The sequence below is a fragment of the Pteronotus mesoamericanus genome, unplaced genomic scaffold (assembly GCF_021234165.1).
Source record: "Pteronotus mesoamericanus isolate MK-2021 breed Mesoamerican mustached bat unplaced genomic scaffold, CSHL_Meso_final contig_116, whole genome shotgun sequence".
In the NCBI taxonomy this organism is placed as follows: domain Eukaryota; kingdom Metazoa; phylum Chordata; class Mammalia; order Chiroptera; family Mormoopidae; genus Pteronotus; species Pteronotus mesoamericanus.
In genome coordinates, this window is record NW_026555027.1 from 15,574,666 (window position 1) to 15,598,549 (window position 23,884).

Sequence of the window (23,884 nt, forward strand, 5' to 3'; positions counted from 1 at the left end):
TATTCTGATATATAATTTCTAACACCTCTGTAATGTTGGTAGTAAAATCCTCAAGGACCTTCTGTACCATCCTGTCCACAGGAAATATTTCCCTTTTTCATTGAACCTGTTATTTTTACTTATTTTAGACTTGCCCTTTATTTCATGCTGCTAAGACTGTAATACTTTGCTTCAGAGCCGGTCTGTGAGATAATGATATTCAAGAATTTTAGAGAATAAAAAATAAGCAGGTTAAATAAAAATTATCAGTATTGTATTGTCATCAAACATAATGTATTATGATGACACTATAATGTTGTTATAATGCTATAATCCATAAATAATGTCAAGCAATACATTCACACAAACAACAAAACCTAGGCAAGTTTACTATTTAAGAATAATTGAATTAAACATATTATAAATAGATGCTAATTCACTTTATTTACTGACAACACAATAGAATGTTTTGTTTTGTGTAGGTTCTGCTGTTCTTTGCAGGTGTTTTAAAACGAGAGAACGTGAAACTCTCTGTAGCATACATTACCCTTGCATATCCAAAAGATAAGATTTTTTTCTGTTCTGTTTACCGATCTTTACTGAGTAGCTACTATTTATTTTTCTGGTTTCAATTTCAGTATATAAAGAGCTTGGAAGTCATGATTCACATTCTTATAATAATAAAAAAGCCTATTTACCTCATTGTCTATAACTTCATAAAACATGCATGATTTTCATCAAAAATCCTCAAGGCATGTTTCAAGTCAAGTAAAACACAGCCTAAACAGACAAAGCAAACATCAAGACCAAATGCTACATAACATATGCATAGGGGCTTTCAAACACAAAATTTCAAATAACTTTATTAAATATGTTAATGCACTGATGGAAAAGTAGTTGAAATGAAATAAATAATACATAATATAAAAGAGGAGAGAAAAACTTTAGTAGAGAATAAAAATACATGCTGGACATCAAAAATACTCTGCCAGAAATAAGGTATGCCTTTGGCATTGTTAGGAAATAATAAGGAACTCTGAAGACATGTTAATGGAAACTTTCCAAATTTAAATTTAAAGAAAAATATAATGAAAAGAAAAACAGAATAAAGAATCTAATAATTGTGAAGCAATTCCAAAACGTATACTGTATAAGTCATTGAAAAAGCTGGAGAACAAATTAGGGACAGAGCAGAAAATATATTAGAAGTAATATGATTCAGAACTTTCCAAAATTCAACTCGGACACCAAAGCAGAGATCCAGGAGATTCAGAGAACATCGAATAAGATAAATAACAAAACCAAAGCTAACCAACCAACCAAACAAATTTTTAAAAAAATCCTAAATTTAGGCATATAAAATTCCAACTGAAGCAAATGAATGACAGAGAAAATCTTGAAGGAAACCAGAGGAAAGAGTACATATGACATAGGGAGAAATGAGGATAAAAATTACTTTAGACTTTTTATCAGAAACCATGACAGTAATGAGTGACATATTTTAGAGTTGATAAAACAAACAAACAAACAAACAAAAACACCAATCTATCAATAGAATTCTATAACCATTAAGTATCCTTCAAAACTGAGGGAGAAAAAGACAAGACTTTCTCAGGCAAACAAAACCTTAGGAATTCATTTCCAGAAGTCCTACCCTGAAAAAAAAAATCAAAAGAAGTTCTTCATGGAAAAGGAAAATCACAAAAGTTATTAATTTAACTCAGATTTTCATAAAAGAAGAGTGCCTGAAAAAGAAGTAAACGGGTCAAGATAAAATAATACCTTAACATATATTTTCTCTTTAAAGATAATACACAGCAATGCAATGTTGGGTGGTTATAGAATATGAATATATAAGATGAGAATAAAAGCAGTGTCATAAAGGACAAAATGGAAGATTTTAGTAATTGGTAAATATGGATTCAACTCTATTGACAACCACTCTAAATGTGAATGGCTTAGAAAGTGACCTTATCTGGAAATGTAGTTATTTTAGATGCAATAAGATGATGCCCTTAGGGTGGGTCTTAATCCAAAATGATCAGTGTACTCATAAAAAGAAATAAGCACCATTTAATGACAGAGGAAGAGTCTGGGTTTATTCAGCCGCAAGGAAAATAACACCCAGGGCTCAAGACCATGGCGAGAAGCTAGGAAGAGGCCAGGAAAGATTTCTGCCAGAGTTACAGAGGGAATGTAGCCCTGTTGAAACCTTGAATTCAGGCCTCGAGCCCTAAAAGCAACGTCCCAGCAGCCATGAGCATGCTTAGAAGTCAGATCTTGGTTTCTAATACCGTTCTCCTAGAAAAGGAACTGAGATTTTTGGAGAAATGCCTGATCCTAAGAGTGAGGAAGAAAATACACTAAATAAAGCTGGTGTGTTTTACAGTGCAGGCAAGTAACTGCTTTAAAAAAAACCCACAGTAGTAGACATATGTCAGACGGACATAGAAGGCAACAGAAAGATCACTCTGGTAATATCTGTAACAATGTAAGCAGAAATAAATAAAAAAATTAGATTATAGCCCAAAGGAAAAAAAAATAAGTATGGATGACTCCATACTGATATAAATAAATGGTTGGAAAATAAATAAATAAATGAAGAAAAGAATTGGCAAATATCTGGTGAGGAACAATTCAAAATAATTAAAATAGACACTCTGCCCTTAAGATAGGCGAGCATGACCCCCACCCTTAAGTGTGGGCTACACAGAGTGACTTCCTTACAAACAGTACATTCTGTTGAGAGTGGAAGGGAAGGGTTTACTTCTAGTGGAGAAACTAGGTGCACTTGATATGATATCATGAAAATGGCACTTCGCCTCTGTTGTCTTCCTCCCCCAAACACTTAAGTCCAGGCTAATCATGAGAAAAACACCAGAATAATTGTGAATTCTACAAAATAACTGACTAATGGTAGTCTTCAAAACTGTCAGGGTCATCAAAATATACTTTGAGAATCTTCAACTGCCAAGAGAAGCTAAAGGGAAACTTAGAACAGAAAAATGTCATTCAATAATAACTAAGAAAATCTAAATAAAGTTGGGTCTTTAGTTAATAAGACATCCATACTTTTTCATTAATTATAACAATATGTCATCTAACACATCCTTAAGATTTGAAGAAAAGTCTTTTTTCTTCACAGTTTTGTGATGAACTTGCCAAGTTTTCTTACATAAAAATAATAAAAACTAAACCACTTTAAACTGGAATTGGAGTTGCCACCCCAGAGGAACTGCTTTGTACTCCTTAGTACTCAAACCTTTGGAATGTTTAAAGAGGATAAAACAAACTTTGACTGGCCTTTAAGCAGCACTGTGTCCTAAAGTCTTGTTTACAAGGATCACAATAATAGAAATATTATGACTACTGGATTTATGATCTCTGGACTGAATATTTAAAATGTTGTTTGGAATCAGCATCACTATGTTAGTTTATCGGCACCAATAGAAATGCCTTCCTTCCATTTATGCAATTATTGCCCTTCTCTTTTCTATAAAGACCCTTTAGCTCTGTCTGCTAATCTGAACACTGTTTGGATTTCTGCCTGAATCGGTGATTCCCCAACAGCTATCCTTTTTTTTTTTTTTAATCTCAAATTAATGCTTATTGCCTCTCATTTTGGCCTTCTTTTATTATTGAGGTAACAATAGTTTATTAAAAATAGTGAGTATTGATACATTTTCAGCAGACAAAGAAGATACTTTCTCTTTTATTTCATTTTTTTTTCTTTAGTCATTATCACAACACTTTAAATTATTTAACTGATTCACATGCCTGCTGACAGGGCATCTTTTCAATAGTATATCAGTTAAATAGATGCTGCTCTGAACATTTTATTTTAATGATAATATCACTTTACATTTGTGTGATGCTGTGGTATGCAAAGTGCTTTTACACTCTTCCATTCATTTAATTACAAAAGAATATTTCAAAAAGTCAGCAGTCTTGAAAGCTATTCCCATTTAGATAGTGGGAATTAGATTGTCCTGTATCTACAATGTCTTTCACATTATCCCTGTTTACAGAAGTGCTCTTTGTAACATGGATGTTGTACATCTCACATCCTTCCTCCAAGACAGAGACACTCTATTCCAAGACGCTGCATGTTTAGTTCCGACAGCTCAGAAGGAAACACAATGTACAAGAGGAGCTACCTCTCATGTTATGCTCCCTCATGGGGGCAGTTTGCATCCATTTAGAGATCCATTTAGGCTTGAAGTGCCTAGCCCCGTTTCCTTAACAGAGGAATTTCTAAAGTCACATCTCAATTTCAGTTATTTCTGTGGGATTGTCTGAACGTTCTTTGCAAATGCACCTTGCTTCAACATTTCCGCTCTTTCAGTTCTGCCTCCCTCAATTCTGACAGTTGTGAAGTGAACTCTCCAAGAAACCTCTGCATCCCTGATTCATAATCTGCTCTCTAGGAATGTCCTCTCAAAAAGCAGAGAAGGAGGCAGCAAATGTAATTATCCAATTTGTGCAAAAACACAAATGGCTCAAGTTAAGAATAAATAATCCTCTGTAAAATAAGAAATACCTTTGATGATATTAGCTGAAAGAAAATATTTGAGTGTTAGGTGTCTAGATCTGTGGAAACAATGTGTGGGTGGATCTATGTGAATAAGAACAAGTTGTGAAGATGCTTGTAGTACATTTTAATTCTAATAGTGAATATCCACCATGGAAGAGCCAGCCACTAAACAACCTCGTAGAAAGAATGACTTGGCAAGATGTTGTTAGCCAGGGCACTTGTCATTGGTCATCCCATACAGGGACAAGGTGCACATATGAAGTAGATATAGTATTGAATATCAGAGATACAGGCTATTTAGGGCTGGAAAGCATAACCTCCCACTTATTCAAACTGATATAGCTAATACTGCTATTCATGACAAACCTTCAAGAAACTTGAAGTACTTTTAATATGAAGGCTAGTAGCACTTTTAATATGAAATCGCTTTTCAAGGAGAATTTCCAGCTACTCAGTGAAAATTTGATTATATTGCACATTCCCAACCTGGAAGGGGAACTGATCTGTCGGTATTATAACATGGGTTTGCCCACCTTTTGTGGACGGTCTTGTGCCTCCCTACTATATAAGGATTGACTGAACTTTTGAAACACTGAGGTGGTAATCCTGCAAAACCATTCCTTAGGGCAAAAGAGTCACTTTACAGCAAAGGAAATATAACCATGAGATTTTAAGTCCTGGTATATGCTGTTTCCAGAAATCAACATGCAAGAAAATAAGCCAGCATGTTGCCAGTGGTAATTGGCTCTGATCATCAGAGAAAGGTAGGCTTGCTATTATTCTACCAACCCAGGCTCTTAATTTCAAAAATTGTCCTGTATCTACAGTTCTACTTTACCATAAATTAGTGCCAATAAGTTTGATGCTTATTTCTAGAGATTTTATTCTTTTGTTTGCCTAACTTAGAACTAATGCCACATTTCTTTATTTATTGTAGTTTATGTTAAACTTTGCTATCTAATAGAATATTTCCCTCACCTTATTCTTCTTAAAATATGCCCTCGTTTTTCATGACCTTTTAAACTTTTGTATAAATTTTAGAATGTATTTGTAACATTAACTAAATAGGTTCTGCTGAAATTTTAGTGTAATTGCGTTGAATCTATTATTCTGTTTAAGATAATTGAAGTTTTTAAAATGCCTTTACCTTATTAATATTATACTGCTTCATTCACTCATTAAATTTATCTCATTTACATTTTTTCTGAAGACATCTCACTCATATTTTTTAGATTCTTTTTAATCTTTTGATACATTTGTAAGTGTTGTCTTTCTTAAAAATTTGTAATGCCCGAATAGTATTGCTGACATAGAGAAATAAGCTTGATTTTTATATAAAGTTAAACAGGAACGTAACGTAAACTCACTTTTTAATTCTAAAAAATTCTGTGTGATGCAAATATATTTGAATTTTTTGTACACACAATTAGTGAAAAATGGCAGTTACATATTTTTATCCTACTTCTTAGCTATATTTCTTGTTCTTTTTAAATTTCATTTCTCTGCTTAAAAAAAACCATTATCAATTTGAATTGAAATGGTGATAGTGAGCAGAATTCTATCTCAAATAGTGGAATTTAGTTCCACTCTTAAGGAATCAAGTTATGCTTGGGAGGTAGCATCCATTCGTGCATGGACATAAGCCATAAACCGTTGGCAGCTGTCTACAGCTCTAGTCAGTGTGGCCTTGAAAACAGTGATGATGGAAACTCCTCCTGATGGGCAGAGCTTTAGGTGGCATACATATTTTTACACTTTATGAAATTTTTTATTGACTGTTTGTCAGTGGAGATTGACCTTGCTAGCTGGTTAAGAGTACTTGGAATGAAAAATATCGGAATATTAGAAACACGAAGTTCTGTGGCAGAGACATATCGTATTTTTCACATTTTAGCCCCCAGCAGAGAGAATTTCAATGCAGCATGGGCACAAAACTACCAAGCAGAAAAAAATAACAGGGCAAATCTCCTTTGTCATTGGCAAAACCAATAGTGGCATGATAAGCATACCCACAAAGCGGTTTTAGTGACAGCAATGGAGGCCAACCAGGAGGATATTTGCATGAATATCCAAGCTCTGACTACCACATATCTATACATTTTTAATATGAACTCCCTTTTCTTACATGTAGACTGTCAGCCAGCACCAATATCTGAATGCTACTAGTATATAACTCCATATAATATTACATGAGACCAGGATGCCTGCCTACATGGCCATAGTATTTACTGGTCATATCACACCACTGAGAGTTGTCTACCCTGAAAAGCATTGCAATGGCCTGTTGACAGCATAAATGAAGGTAATATCAATACTAGACATGGGTGGAATGTCATTCTTCTGGATGCCAAATACACATTGAATCAAAGGCATTTTATTCCCAGAAGGAAGTAACCATGTGCCTGGGGTTACATAAGAGAAACATGAACTCAGGCTCCTTATGAATCAAAGTCTAAATCACCATACTAGATAAGCAATTAAGGTCAAAAAAGAAAGTTGCTGAAAATGAAGAGAATCTGGAATGGATATTCAAATAGGAACACAGGTAGAATCAATTGTGATTCTGAGACTAGCTGCAGTATCAGAACCTGAACCTGGTCTCCCAACTTTCTTCTTCTAAGAAAGACCCACCCATTGTATTCACTGTAGAGCTGCCAAATGAATGTTTATACAGAATTGGAGAGGATAGGTCCAAGAGATAAATTGCAGAAGACACCACAATGTGCTGCCTATATTATCCTCCTTCAAGGAAAGATGTGCATAATGGCTCTCAGGGGTTCACCCAGCAAAAACTTCCAACCAACAGTTAGTTCAGGATCTTCCAAGGTTACAGAGAGCTTTGTTACCTAAAGTCAAAACCTTCCCAGGGTATGATTTAGGTGTGGATATAAAGGCCAGCCAATTTGTTCTCATGGAGGACAATTGTCATGTGCAAATCTCAGAACTTCTTCTCTGATGGTTCCTCTACACCTTTCTCATTGCTCAAGTATTCCTGGCATCAAACTTGCTTTTTCCCATTTTTTTTTTTACAGGTATTGATCCTGTATGATTCTAATGCATATCTTGAGCCCAAAGTTCTGTCTCATTTTCTTCTTCTGGAGTACGTACCATGAGGTATTTACTGTAAAGAGTGAAAGAAATCAGACTTTTCTATAAGCAATTCTGTAGCAATAAGACAACATGCTCCACTCATTTTCCTGGGGGGTTCCTAGGCAAATATGATTCCAAACAACCATCATCAGCTATTTTGAATTTCTGTAGGTAAACCCACAACTTATACATGTTAGAAATAAACTATAAATGCACATTTGTTTATTTAACAGAACACAGCATTCACTTCTAACACAGCTCAGAAAAATAAAGTGCTTAGGAAGAAAATTGTAACACACTTGCTACATGTAATAGCTTAAATCTCTATGGAATATATTAAGCACCAAATAACAACAATGACACTTTTCTGATATAAATTCATTATTTCTTGAAAATACTCCTGCTGCATTATGATTTACTTACAGGACAATATGAAATTCTTGGGTCTTAAAAGTAAATTTTAAACACTAAATTTAATAAATTTAACTTCTAAGGTCATTTCAGTACAATTTACTATATATTTTGTGTAGGCAAATAAGAAAATATTACTTCATGAAATTGATTGTATATATATTACATAATCATTTATCCCAACTTTCTTTATATGTTTATTTACTTAATTTCCACAACAATATTGTTTGTGAAGCAAAAGTTTGATCTTTGATTGATAGACTTTATTCTAAATATCTATGTTCACCAAATGCATTCATTCTCCTTAAATAAGCAAGCAATAGAGGTAGTATCAATTGTCACATCTTTAACAAGCATAGGTTTAAGATATAAAAGACTACTATTCAACATTTTTCAACATTACATTTTTATATGTCTAGTTAGCTAAATATTTATTACGCTTTCTTTTTGTGTTTCTCTCGTGTATTTTATCGATGTCACTTAGTCTCCCCTTTCCCATCTCCATAGCATACAGGGCAAAGCTTAAAATCCTCAACCTGACATTTAAGCCCCTCTGGAACTGGTCCTGGTCTCTCTTTTGAGCTTTATTTCTTCTACTCCCTAGCTGGTAAGCTGTCAAGCTAAACCTGGACTCATGGTTCAATCCTGAGTACATATGGGCCTTTCTTCATGCTCACCCCTCAGACTGGAAGAATATGTGTCAAGGCCCATCTCTACTTCCTTCTCAAACCCAAGGTCACATGACTTCCCTGTTTTCATCACATTTGTCTCTATAATTTTAAATGTAGCAATCAAAGCCCTATCCTAGAAGCCACAGGTTGTGTGTGTGTGTGTGTGTGTGTGTGTGTGCGCGCGCGCGTGTGTGTGTAGAGATATAGGTACTTAACACTCTCAAGTTTAGAGAGGTTAATTTTAATTAAGATTCCTTTAGCTGTTACTTCTCTATTTTGTGATCTCTAGATAATTGGGAATCTTATCCAATATATGTAGATATAATTTGCAAGAAAAAAATTAAAAAGCTTATGTCCACCATTGAAAAACGTGTTTCAATGAGCAATTTAGAAACAAAATGAGCAAGTACCTCAAGCTGAGAAGCTATGAGCTGATGTTCATATTGCAATCATTGCAAATCTATTCAAATACTATTCAAATACATTGTCTCAACAGCAATTTACTGAAAGTATATAGAAAGCTTTTCTTTCGTTTCTTTCTGCTCCCTCTCCCTCTCCCCTTTCTCCATGTCATTCGCTTCCTTGTCCCCTCCACTTCCTTGTCCCCTCCACTTCCTTGTCTCCTCCACTTCCTTGTCCCCTCCACTTCCTTGTCTCCTCCACTTCCTCTCTCACTTTTTCTGCCTCCTGTTGCCCCCACCCATCCTCTCAATTTGATAACAGTGACCCTTCCTGCTTATATTGAATGCCAAGGCAATAATCTTAAGGAAGGTTGCAAAAAATTGTTACTCTAAAGTATGCATTGTAAAGCATATGTATGTGATCATCTTTTAAGAAAACTGAATTTGGATACCCAAACTCTAAACCAATGTCTTCATCAGATTTATTCCCTTCAATGTAAAGAACTTACATTTTTTTCACTTAATGTTCTAGAATTTAATTTTTGGCTCTTTCATAAAAAAGTGTTATCTTGGTGAGTCATGTATTATTAGCCTTTTTATTTTACAGAAAGAATAAATGTACAGGCTTTTGGTATAATAAAACCTAAAGAACATATTCAAAACACTTACTAGTTATTCATTTCCCCTGCCCTGTCTGCTCTAAAGAGTACTTTTCTCCTTCTTCTCCTGAAGTTTCTGAAGAAACATCTGAGCCAAAACAGTTGATCATATTAATTTGGAAACTGGCATAGAATATTACTTCTCTGAATCAAAATATAAATTGCCCCTGCTTCCAATTCTTTGGAACCTCAAGTGTGAATTTAGTCTAAGTTACTGCGATAATTAACTCAAGTCCTCATTTCCCCTGGTTATGAAAATTCAACTTGGATGTCTTATATGTAAAGAATATGCAATCAAGCTGCTAAATGAGTATAGGCTCAGGCCATTTAAAAATCTTAATAAAATTATTTGGTGTGTGCACTTAATACATCCAGGCCCTTCCATCCATTTTTAAAAATGCAACTACTAATCACATTTTACTAGAAAGAAATGATATATCAGTAGCATCATCTTTAAACTCTTGGGCTTTCTACATTTTATATGAGGTACTTAATTTCATGCTCTAATAAAATTTATATTCTCAAATAATTAATTCTTCTAACTTTGTTCAATAATAATTAAATTGTATGATGTTTTCCAAAAAGACAATTTGAAATTGTTATTCGAAAGATAAGAGAGTTGTTTGCCCAAATGCAAATTGGCTTTGTTTTTATAAATGTAACTAACATTCTTCATTAAATTGAAATATATCACTTTGTAATGGAAAGTGGTGGGGGCAAGGCAGAGACAAATGTATTTGAAAAAATAAATAAATAAATTTAAGAAAAAAAAGAAACTTTCCAGAGTTAATATTCTATACTTTCATTTTGATTTGACTGAGAATTTAAATAAACCAAGAGCTTTCTTTACTTTCTTTGGCAAAACAAATCATACTATTTGCAATGGATGATGCATTTATGTAATTTTACATAATTACAACAAAACAAAACTAGTTAAATATTTAACTTGTACCCTAAGTTTGATCTTTTGTTATATTTAAATCTATAGTAATATTGTGATTATTTAATTCCTTGATATTTTTTATTTTCTAGCTCCATAATAAATATTAATAAGAACAAAATGCATGATTTTAATAACTTAATTTCAAATATGTGCTCAAGAAGAATAATTAGTCAATTAATAATGTTTTTTGTTTAAAAGCTTTAGGTATATCATACACTTCTACTTTTAACTTTAATAAATTTAATTAAGTTAAGGAAAGATCCGGTAATGTCTGGGTTTGTTTGTGTTTGCATAAAAATGTCATTTCAGATATGTGATTTTGATGTACTGCAAATTCAAACACCAGATCAACCTTTACACCTAAATCAACTCTGTATGTATGTTTATGTTTTCCCCTATGACATACCCTTCTAGATGCATGGGTGCCTTATCTTTTTAATACTGTGAAGATACTTTTTATTGTACTTCCTGCTTTTGGTTTGGACTATTTGTTGTGATTCATTTATGATTTATCTTAATTTCATTTTCTTTTATAGAATATTTGTTCTGTAATTTCTATTGATCTTAAGTTCCTGCTCATGTTGAAGAATTAAGACACTAAATAAGACTACTGTACATGTCTACTTGCCCCATAAGGCTTATTACTAGAGTTTTTTGTCTAAGGGTGATATTGCTAGGTTTTCCCTTGGAGAACAATAGATGTCATTGCTTTTCCTTTGTCCCATTAGTTTTTCTTGTGGAGAAACCTACCACTCTTCCTAATGAGGGGTGAAAATTTGAGCATCAGAGCTCTAGATGCATGGCAGAAGAATAGGGCTGGGAAATGCTCACACCATTCAAATATACATTTTCTTCCAGTTCTTCCATTTTCCATGGCATTCCTAGCTCAGGTGGGCTTGATTCCCTGAAAGCTGCATTTCCTTTGGTGGAAAAGTCTCTAGAATTTCATCTGTATCTTTCCTGCCTTCCCGCTCTTTTAAACCCTATAACCTGTAAGAGGTGCCTGGTCTTACGAGACCTGAGACTTATTCTAAATTCTACAGAACACTAAGCTCAAAGGACATTTGAGCTTCCTATTGTGTGTGGTTTTTTTCCTCTTTGCATTCTCAGTCTGAGTAAGTTATCACTAATCTATTTGCTTGTCAATTTTCAAGAAAAAAAAGTCAGTGTGACATTTTCTTTTATTCCCTTTGTCCTTGTAAGATTTATGCTTTCTGGCTTTTTAGAGCTTTTTTTTTTTTTTTTTTTTTTTGGTCTTTTTTTCTGGGAATTGAGAACTTGGTAAGGAAAATTCATGTATTAAATTCACCATCTTTAATGAAAAGTTTTTATTTTAAACTACGAAGAAAAAAAGAAAAAAAATTATTTAAGTAGACTGTTTTTAGAAGGTAAAATATAGAGAATATATTCCCTTAATTAGAAGACTTTAATGCAGTCACTTTGGGAAAGAAAAGGAAAAAAAAATGTTGTATATCTTAATGAGACCAAGGCGTCCCTTTTTGACAAGAGGCTGTCTTCTTGTTTACAGCTTTGCAGGAAACTGTCATTCTTAGTACTAATATAATCTTAAAACTGCTATGTTTTAAGAACATGAAAACATGAAAATATGACATAACTTCTCTCCTTAAGAGGTATATAATAAGATATATAACTTTCTCTAGAAGTTTCTTGTGATCTTAATTTTTAGAAATGCTTAAAAATCAACTAGCATTTTCTCTAAAATATATGTTTAATATTGGTGTTTTATTGGAAATTCGGTTATTTTTCAAATACTTAAGTAAATTTTAATATTGGTTTTCTTAAGATTTTCTTATGAGAAACACTGTAAGTTAATAAATTATTTTCCTGTTCCTAGAAAATTCTTAAGTTCTTTAATGAGGGGAAAGCAGTTGTAGACACTCTGACTTCTACTGGATAAAATGGAATTGAACAAAATGTTAGATGTTGTAGATATTAGTCTTTTCAAGGCTCACATTCAAGTTCTGTATTCCTTAGCATCCTGAGGTATACCTTTTGGAACCGTGTATGTTACTTGAATATTGCAATAGATATCCTAAAATTAAGGAAAATACTAATTGATATCATCACTTAAGCAATTTCAACGAGATCCCTAGGTGTCTCCTTGCTATAAAGGATTAAAATGTCCATGTTTATTTTACTTTGTTCTATAAATAATGGTTTCCTCAGATTTCCTCTCTATCACATGATATTTTAAATACTCTACTTGGTTGAAGGCTCATAAAATTGATAAAGATAATTATATTTTGTAGGACTATTTTCAGATTCCCAGTCTTGGGGATCTTTTGGATGCTTCAAAACTGATCTGCATAAAATAAATGAAATGGCATAGAAAAAATATATTGAAGATAAAAATAAAATCAAATAGATCTTCAAATGAAATATGAAAGATCCCAGGTAACCAAGGATAATTTATACATATATATGTATATATATATGTATATATATGTGTGTATATATATATATCTATACACTGTATTTTAAGGTCTCCCTTCTTTAGAGATTTTTTTATTAAATTACTTTTGTTAAGTTCTATCCTGTGCCTTTCTTTGTTTATATTTTTCCTTTTAGAAAGTTATCAAAGCAGACTATTGCCTTTAGCCATAGCATGCTCATGCAGCTGCAATGTAAAATATCGCAATTCTGTCTCCTGTGGTTTTATTGGTCGAATGTGATTCATGCACTAAATCAAGAATTAAAAAATAGGGGGATTCTTCTTGGTGATAAAGCTGTGGTCACTTTCATGAAAATCAGGCTGAAGTCAACTCTTAAGCAAGGTTTGTCTTAGAGAGTAGGTGGCACTGATTCCTGTTATAATCATGGGGTTTTAAAAACTAAATGTCACTTGAGCATGATCTTCACCAAATGCTTTCTTCAGAAGTGTGAAAATAGTGAAGAGCAATATTGTCCAAGGCCACAAGGTTTGCCATTAACGAGGCCAGATGATAAACGCAGGTACTTTAAGATGGAGCCATTAAGCCAATGACAATTAATATGCCTTGTTTTAAAAAGGTCTTTAAGCATATATAGTTATAAATCTTTTAAATGGGTAGAAGAATTAATAAATTACTATTTACTCTTTAGACGTGTTATGTAACTAACCCTTACAATATATTTATGGATTTAAAACATGTTTTCCAAGTATATGTCATATAGGACTATGGCAGACATTGTATCCAAGGACCACTAAAAGTTTTATGTGACTATTCTAGCAATCTTTTCTTTTTTCCCTATTTCTTCTCTCAAAAATTACTATGAATTTAAAATGACAGAGACCAAAACATATTTATATATTTATTAATTTTCCTTCATATCTTCTCTCCCTTCATACAAATATTTTCTCCCAGGTTATGCACTACTAATTAATACTAAGAAAGTCTGGGCTCTTTCTCAGATTTTATATATAAAATTTATATATACATATATACATATGTATATATACATATATAATACCATATTATATCACATTTTTTCAACTGTGCATTTTAGCTTATACTTTATTTGTCAAGTTATTTATCTATGTGTTTACTTATATTTGTTTTAGTTTTTATTTTTTCTTTTGATTATTTAGATGTTTACTTCCTATACCAATTACTCTAATTGCTTAAGGCAGCTTTTTTATTTCTAATTTAGACAATTTGGAGGTATTTCCTAAATATTTGAAATATCTGGGTTTATGTCCATCTCCATTTGTAATTCATTTTTTAATCTAACCAGTATAGGTGAATGACTTTCATAAAGTAATTGTAGCTTGGATTAGGAAATTATGATTTAACAGTCTTTTTCTTGACACCCAGTTCTCCAGCATTAATGTATATATAAATTTATTTTGGTTGCATAATTTTAAGAGAAGAATCTCTATAGATGTATCTTTTTCTTCCCTTGAAATGATGCAGAGATAAATAGAAAATGTGTGACCTCTAGATTTGGCAAATATATAAACTATATAGCAGAAAAAAATTATAATTGCTTATTAGCTGGGAATTTAGGTCTATGCTGAAACAGAAGTTATTTTTTTAAAAATTATCTATCCCTTGGACTACATTATGAGATCTTCAATCACTGAATATAAGATTAAACTTCTTTGTATTAAAAAGATTGGAGAGAAGAGAATAAAGCAGACTAAGAAAAAGAGAGTTATGAAGTACAGAAATCCTAAGTCCCAGATTATTATATACAACTGTTATAAAATGAAACAATTGGAAGATGATTCTCCATAGTTCTCTGCCGTGGAGAGCGCCACGCGTGGCACTCCTGGATCTGAGGCTCACTGTCTGGAGCCAGCTGAGAAGGGAGCAGGACTCTGAATCCGGCAGAGCCCATCCCCGGGTGGTCACAGATGGGAGAGTAAACACGAGTTGTCGCAAACACTTCTCTATTTGCCAGGAGGGGACGGCAAAATAGGGGACATAGCTCTTCCCTCTAGTGGAGAAGGCCACGAGTCCCTGTGTCCAAAAGCTTTTAATGAGAACCATTTGTGCAAGGGTATACAGAAACGTTTATCAATCAATGACAAAAGGCTATGTTTACAGAAAACAAATAGAGATCACAGATAACAATGGAAGGAACACAAGAGGTCTGCCTCAGGTCAGGGTCTATGAATAATGTAAATCTCCTTCCCTGTATGAACCCGTTATCATAGCTTTTTGAGGGAAGAACAAAGCATGTTTTAAGGAACTTAGTTCTTGGTGTGATTCCACCTCTCCCGCACCGCCCCCCGACTCCCCGGGAACTGCCAGATCCAGTTTAGGGCTGTACCTGCCTTAGCATTGTTTCAAGCCTGAGCCTTGTGGGCAAGGCAGAACCACCAAGAGATAAGGAGGCTTCTTTCAGATAGAGTGAGGACTCCAACCATGCCCAAACTGAGCTAAAGGGTGCGGGTCTTTTGCTCTTTCTCTATGTCCCCCAACTCTTTTGTCTGCTGCCCATCCTGGCCATGTCTGTCTTAGGTTGTTCCACCTAGTGCTAGGTCTTACTTGTCATTGACTAACTGACCATCACAGGGCCAAGCAGGGTGATGTGAGGGAGGCAGGGGCTGAGCCCTTGCCAGCGGGACAGGTTTTTGTCTCCTCTGTGGACATTTTTCCCAAGGTCTCTGATTAGCTCCGGTCTTGGGGCCCTCTTGCCTGTCGGCGAGACTACGGTCCCTGAAACCAGGCGGGATGGTTCCCAATGGTTCTTTCTTATTTTTCTCTTTCTTTTGAGCAGTTTGTGACAGATTTTGTTCTGTACTACCTTATCAAGGACACTTGTAGAGCAAACTCCTCTGGAAAATAGAGATATTCTCTCCGTCCTGAGCAGAGGCCTGATTTGTTTGCTGTCCAGGATAAGAAAGCTAATGCTTCCCTATGCTGCAGAGATGGAGCAGGTTTGCTGGCAGTCCGCTTATTGTAATGGGCCTTTCCCAAGCTTGCGCTTCCTTGGCTGAGGTCCAGGGCCACCGCATGTGGAGCATTTAACTGAGTCCAATTTGTATCATCCCACTGGAACTAGTGGTACAAGTAGAATCAAGACAAACAGGGAGCTCATACTTCCCGATGTGCCACGAACAATACGCTTATTTTCTCTGAACTGATAAGGCCTTGTCCTCTGCTGGCATTCATGAAGCTGTGGCAAGCTAAATCGTTAGTTTGAAACTAGGGCAATATCACGGACCGCTCTTAGTCTTTTAGACAATATTCTCTTTGAGGATCTTTTCATTCTTATGATGAAGTATAAAGTCCAACATTTCTTATTAGATCCATTTACTTGCATATTTTCTTTCCCTCCTGTTCTTTATTTTCTTTTTAAAAAGATATGTGTGTTCATATCGTTTGGTGGAAATCAGAGATATAGTTTCACACACGTGGATCCAGATGACTCAGAAAGACAATGTGTGTGTCAGAACGACATAATGGGATGTATAATTATCAAGGTTCTGCAGTGTTATACCATGAGGTCCAAAGTGAACAGACACATATAAATCAGATGGAATTCCTAGAAAAATTGAGAGGGCTGTAGAATTTCCTTACAAGCAGAGAAAGAATGCAGATCTTTCTAATGTAGATCTTAAAGGCAATTTCACACAACGTACATTTATATTTTACACTCAGTGCAAATATGTGGACATGTATTCTTTAATAATAAGTGTGCACTCAATTCTCGGCAAACAGCAGAAATTTACAGCGTGCCAATGTCCAATGCGGTTTTTTTAACCTATTGTTTCTTACATTTTTTTTCATACTTTCTGGGGATTTCACTTTAATCTACCTTAGGCTGTTTAACGAGGACATCAGATAACACTGCAGATTTTTCCTACTTTACCTTTAATAATTTCTCTCCCAAAAATTATATTTCTGGCCTATGAATTGGCCTGAACTAGAGGACAGAGAATGTATTGGCCTAACAGAAGCTACAACACTAAGCTAAATCAGGTCAAGTACTATCTAGAACCATTGTGGACCTTCCACATCATTTCAACTACCAGTTCTCATTATTATTGTCAGAGAACAGTTATGCAAACAGCTAGATAAAGATTTATCAACATACATATTATAACTGTTCAAAGTTATTAAATTTATTAGCTATAATTTTTACAAGATTAGAAAAATTTAAACTATACAAACATAAAAAAGAGACATTTCTAATGACCTACATGAAGTCAGATCAAATGGCCAATAGTAACTGAAGAGGTTTAATGATAACTGAGAAAAATGCTGTTTTACAATTTCATGATCATATTTTTCTCCTTCCCTTTTGTCATAAATGTCTTCTGGGATCCCTTCAGTAAAGTATTATTTATTTAAACGATTCAACATAACTTGAAATAATATTTATAAGAACAAACTGTGATTTATTTTGTAACTGTTTTTCATTAAAATTACAGAAGTTTAAAATTAGAGCAGAGCCAGGAGACATCTTGTCCAAATTTCTTATTCTTCAGATAATGAGATAAAGGGATTGAAAGATGAAGAAATATTCTCTGATCCCTTCTTGATTTCCAAGAATGCTCAGAGCTGCCTTTAGCATTCAGTTCGCTGCCCTTTCTATCATACCGTTCTATACTGAGGAAACCACCTTGCAGTGAATTCAGGAAAACAATGCCTGGGTTGTTCGTGAAGCATTTTTTCTTCTCAGGGATTTTCTGTATGGTTTCTACCAATTTTCTCTGACATTTTACAGTTCAGCCAGAAATATATTGTAAAAACACATCCAAATTCTCCAAGATTATGTTCACTATGTTGACTAAGAATTGTGGTAATTATTTAACAGCTAATTTATTTCATGATGTCATGATGAAACTTTGCAACATTTCATGATGTCATGAACATTGCAACAGGCTTGCAAAGTTACAGGGAGAAAGAGAGAGACTGGAAAGCTAGATCACATGGCCATTAAATAGATTATAAACATTTATGAGGCTAAATGAAGTATCAAGGGGAATACTAAGAAGAATAAAACATGTTCTCAGAGTAGATATAGATATAAAAGCTCAAATTAAATTAGAAAATGGCCTGGCACATAACTATATCTTAATACAGTTTTTGTTTTGTTTTGTTTTAGTATAAATGTAATTGTTCCTGTTGTTATTTGGGTAGAAAAATCAAAATTTAAATACATGGAATTATTGCTATTGGAAAATTATTAGCTTCTACAACATGTCTAAACAAAATAACTATTTAATTAAAATGAATTCTAAATCAAGTATTGTATTTATGTAGCAAAAGATGAATCCTGGTGAGTTTATTTTTTTTTATTTTAAAAGAAATAAAAAGAAAGTGTGATAAAAAGTCTCATTCAGAAAGAGATGTTTTATAACTTAATCTGAAAATAGACTCCTCAACCTAATAAGTGAATTTGGCAAAACAGCAGGATGCAAAGTCAACATTCAGAAATCAAAGGCATTTTTGTACACCAGCAATGCAATAGAAGAAGAAGAAATCAGAGAAAAAATACCATTCGATATAGCAAGAAGAAAAATAAAGTACCTAGGCATAAATTTAACCACGGAGGTAAAAGACCTGTATGCAGAAAACTATATAACATTGAAAAAAGAAATTAAGGAAGACACAAATAAATGGAAGCATATACCATGCTCATGGATTAGAAGAATTAATATCATCAAAATGTCCATACTACCCAAAGCAATTTATAGATTCAATGCAATCCCTATTAAGATACCAATGACATATTTCACAGAAATAGAACAGACATTTCAAAAATTTATATGGAACCATAAACAACCCCGAATAGCCACAGCAATTTTGAGAAAGAAATACAAAGTAGGAGGGATCACAATACCGGACATCAAACTCTACTATAAAGCCACTATACTCAAAACAATCTGGTACTGGCACAAGAACAGACCCATAGACCAGTGGAACAGAATAGAAAGCACAGAAATAAGCCCAGGTCTCTATGGACATCTAATATTTGACAAAGGGGGCAGAAGCATAAAATGGAGCAAAAATAGCCTCTTCAACAGATGGTGTTGGGAGAGCTGGACGGCTACATGCAAAAAATTGAAATTGGATCATCAGCTGACGCCATACACACAAAAATAAACTCAAGATGAATAAAAGACTTAAATATAAGTCGCAACACCATCAAAGTCCTAGAGGAGAACATTGGCAGGAAACTCTCAGATATCCCACGCAGCAATTTTTTCACCGATATGTCTCCTAAGGCAAGGGACATAAAGGAAAGAATAAACAAGTGGGACCTCATCAAAATAAGCTTCTGCACGGCAAAAGAAAACATTAGCAAAATGAAAAAGAAACCAATCCTATGGGAAAATATATTTGCTAATGATACATCAGATAGAGGTTTGATCTCCAAGATATATAAAGAACTCACTCGACTCCACTCCAAGAAGACAAATGATCCAATCAAAAAATGGGCAAAGGACCTGGGCAGACACTTTTTCAAGGAGGACATACAGAGGGCCCAGAGGCATTTGAAAGGATGCTCGGCATCACTAGCCATCAGAGAAATGCAGATCAAAACCACCATGAGGTACCACCTCACACCGGTCAGAATGACCATCATAAACAGATCCACAAACAACAGGTGCTGACGAGGCTGTGGAGAAAAGGGAACCCTAGTCCCCTGTTGGTGGGAATGCAGACTGGTGCAGCCACTGTGGAAAGCAGTGTGGAATTTCCTCAGAAAGCTGAAAATGGAACTGCCTTTTGATCCAGGGATTTCCCTGCTGGGACTATACCCTAAGAACACCAAAATGAAAATACAAAAGAACCTATGCACCCCAATGTTCATAGCAGCACAATTTACAATAGCCAAGTGTCGGAAGCAACCTAAATGCCCATCAGTAGATGACTGGATCAAAAAATTATGGCACATATACACAATGGAATACTATGCAGCAGAAAGAAAAAAGGAACTACTAAACTTCACCACAGCATTGATGAAACTGGAGAGCATTATGCTAAGTGAAATAAGTCAGGGGGTGAAAGACAAATACCATATGATCTCACCTATAAGTGGAACCTAACCAACAATACAAAGATGCAAGGAAAATAAGACCAGCAACTCTGAAAGGAAAAGAAACCAACAGAGAAAAGAGGGAAGAGGGGGCGGGGAAAAGGAAGGGAAGGGGAAAGTCAAGGATCATATAGCAAGGACTCATGGACAAAACCAAAGGGGAAGAGCTGAGGGAGGGAAGGAAGGAGGGGGCAAGGGAAAGTGATGGGGGGTAGGCAGAGACAAATGTATTTGAAAAAATAAATTAAAATAAAAAAAAATGAAAATAGAGCCTGATGAATAATAGAGCTTAAAATAGAGCTTAAATGTTAATATTTGATTGTGGACCACAACCTCATGCCACTGACTTTTGAAATCCAGGTCTTGACAGAAAAAAGCCACCCTCAATATACCAAAACAGGACAATTATGTGGATTTTCTCTGGAGAAGACAGCTTGGTCCATGCAGCTGGAACATGGGGCCTTAGTGGAGGCAGCCAGAGAGAGCTCCCTAATGAGCAAGCGGACAAGGCCCAGGGCAGTGTGAGACCACGTCAGTATGAACCAAGTGGAAAGAAGGAGCAATGGGCATTGAAACTGGATCCAACTCAAAGGTTTTTTTTTTTACTTGTACATCTATCTTAATAGTGTTTATATATTCCCAAGATTTACTAAATAATTATATAGTAATATAAAATTTACTATAAATTTCTTATGTACAAGAGTACACGTCTATAAAATAATTTTATCTGTCCAGGCCATATATGTCTAGACAGCATATATCTACCCCTCTTATTGTATGCCTACCATCTAAAGTCAAGTCTTTTGTTACCATATATTTGACCCCCTTAAGCCTTTCTACCTCCTACCACCTTTCCTCTGGTAACTGCCATATATTTTCTGTGTCTATTAGTTTTTGTTTTTCTTATATATTTATTTGTTACTTTCAGTTTTATATCCCACATAGGAATAAAATCATATAGTTCTTGGCTTTTCCTATCTGACTTATTTTGCTTAATGTAATGTTCTCAAGGTACATCCATGTTGCTGAAAATGACATTATTTCATCTTTTCTTATAGATAAGTATTATGTCATTATATCTTCTTTATCAAAGATATATCAAAAGATATTTGGGTTGTTTCCATGTGTTTGCCACTGTGAATAATATTGTAATGAACATAGGGATGCACGTATCTTTGCAAATAAATGCTTTCAAATTTGAAAAATACTATTTCTTTAAAAAGTGCATGCCTATCAATTTCTTGCCACATTTAGGCTATATTAATAAAAATAACAGATTAATTATTTTATTATTTGAATCTTGTATAGAACCAAAACGTGAGTTTTAGTTGAAATTAATCTATTAAATGTAAAAATAATCTAAATATGATTTATTTTGTCATAAATAATCTAAATGGGTTAATATTTAATCCTGTATTGCCAGAATAAGGTTGGCATTGATCTGATATATAAGAAAGTATTCTAACTTTGTTAATTAATATAATAGTCAAATACATAATAGATTTGTATTAAGATAATTTTTATTGATTTTAAGATAATTATGTTAGAAGTAATCTATGGACACAATTCTAAATTATAGTGAATATGTTACAACAATAGCTACCTACAAATTTAATGTATTTATATAAAATTTTTCAGGTCACAACACTTCATTTTTAAAAATAATAAATGACAGATGATATTTTCCAGGGTAAAAAAATTAAAGTTTAATATTAATATGAATAATAATATAAATATATATTTACATATAAACACATTTTTTCTTTTTAAAGCTAACATTTTCAAATTAAAGATATTTTAGAACATTAGTGATTGATACCAGGTGACACAGAAAAATGTAAGACATATTGTACCTGATCTTTTTTCCTTTGTGACTACTTCTTTCACATTGCTAATTAATCAATAATCTACAAAATTGTTTATATGTGCCGTCTACCTATGTACATTTCAGACAAGTCATATCTATCTGTTACGTTTCAAGAATGAAAATATATTCTCTCAGATAATATTTTAGCTGTATTCTTGCAAAAACATGTGATCTAAATTCTTAACATGCATTATTTCAGTGAGGAACCAAGGAACCAGACATGCAACATTCAATTTTTTTATTCAGTAATATCAGTAATAACCATTTCATTATTTCGAGAAAACCTAGATATGAAAGTCAAAACTAAACAAATAAAAACTGATCACTTCCTTCTTCTCCCTTTAACCTGTGAACGTGTCTCTATCACCTTTATACCTGACCTTTCTCTGTTTTCATTACAGTATAGTCCACAATTTCCCCTCCCAAAAAGAAGAATGATAAGGTAAGCAACGGAGCTTGTCATTCTTCTGACTTCTCTGACATTCAAGATAGAGTTTCTTTTGATTAGGCATTAAATCCAGTAGCAGTTTGAAATACAGAATTTATGATATCTAATTAATCAATCATTCATATTAAGTTTATAAAGCTCATGCTGCAGAATAAATAACTGCATCATGCATAACAGTGGAATGTTACAGGTTGCTTTCAATACCACTCCAGCTAGTAGGCCAGGAAATCATGACTTCTCTGAAGTATTCAAATGAACTTGAAGGAAAGATAACAATACTTCTGAGGTGGTCCAGCAATGTCGAAGAATAAGCAGTTTTTCCACACCAGCACTGTAACTAAAACAGCAAATAGTCTTAGGGCTTGCTAAACCAGAAGCGATCATTGATTTGTCACTTCTCTCAGGCTTCTTAATTATTCATCTTCCTCTGTGCACAGGTACCTCTGTGTTTGTCATACTGCATTATGACTTATTTGCTTATTTGCTTATCTTCTCAACTAGATGATGAATTTTTGTGTAAGGAAAGGAAATAGGCTCCATACTGTTTTTTTGTAGTATCTGGTATCTGGGCCACCCCTGAAAGAGTAAGTTACCCCTAGAACACCTCAACGTATCTGAGCTTGCCCAGGAAAATGGTGTTTGGAAGAAACCAGACACTGTTGGTATTTTCCGTGGGCCCCTTGGATATCATTAAAGAAAGAAACTTTGAAGTCAGAAGCAAAGTCCTGTAAGCCCACCCTCCCAAGCTGTGGGCCCAGAACAGTCATTCCAATAAAAGCAGCCAACCTTAACCTGCCAAGAAGAGATTTTAGAGTTTTCCAGATCCATATTTTGGGGAAGTTATAAAAGTTGGTAATTCTATGATTTAAGTAACTGTTCCTATTCTCTTCTTCCCTGAAAGTAAGTATCAATATTGGTTTTGGTATACACTCTGTCAGTCTCTTCTACTGAATCTCAGGACAAGAGTTGATACATCGAAATGTTGAAACTGTAATTATTTTTTCATCCTGTAAGGGAAATACAAAAAGTCCCTGTTGGAAAATTGGCACCTAAGCATCCATGAAGTCTAGGACTAATGTATTAATTTGTTAGTGCTCCTGTAAGAAAGGACACATCCTGGGTGACTTAAACAAGAGAAATTCATTTTTTCACAGCTCTGGAGGGAAGCAGAAGTCCCAGATCGAGGCGTCTGCAAGGTTTGTTTCATATGAAGACCACAAGGCAAGGGGTTGTTCCAGGCCTCTCTCCTTAAGTTTGTCGATGGCTGCCTTCTCATTATGCCTGCTGTGCTTTCCCTCTGATTATCTGTGCCCATGTTTCCTCTTTCTAAGGGATATCAACCACATGAGATTTAGACCTACCTGAGGGACCTCATTTTAACCT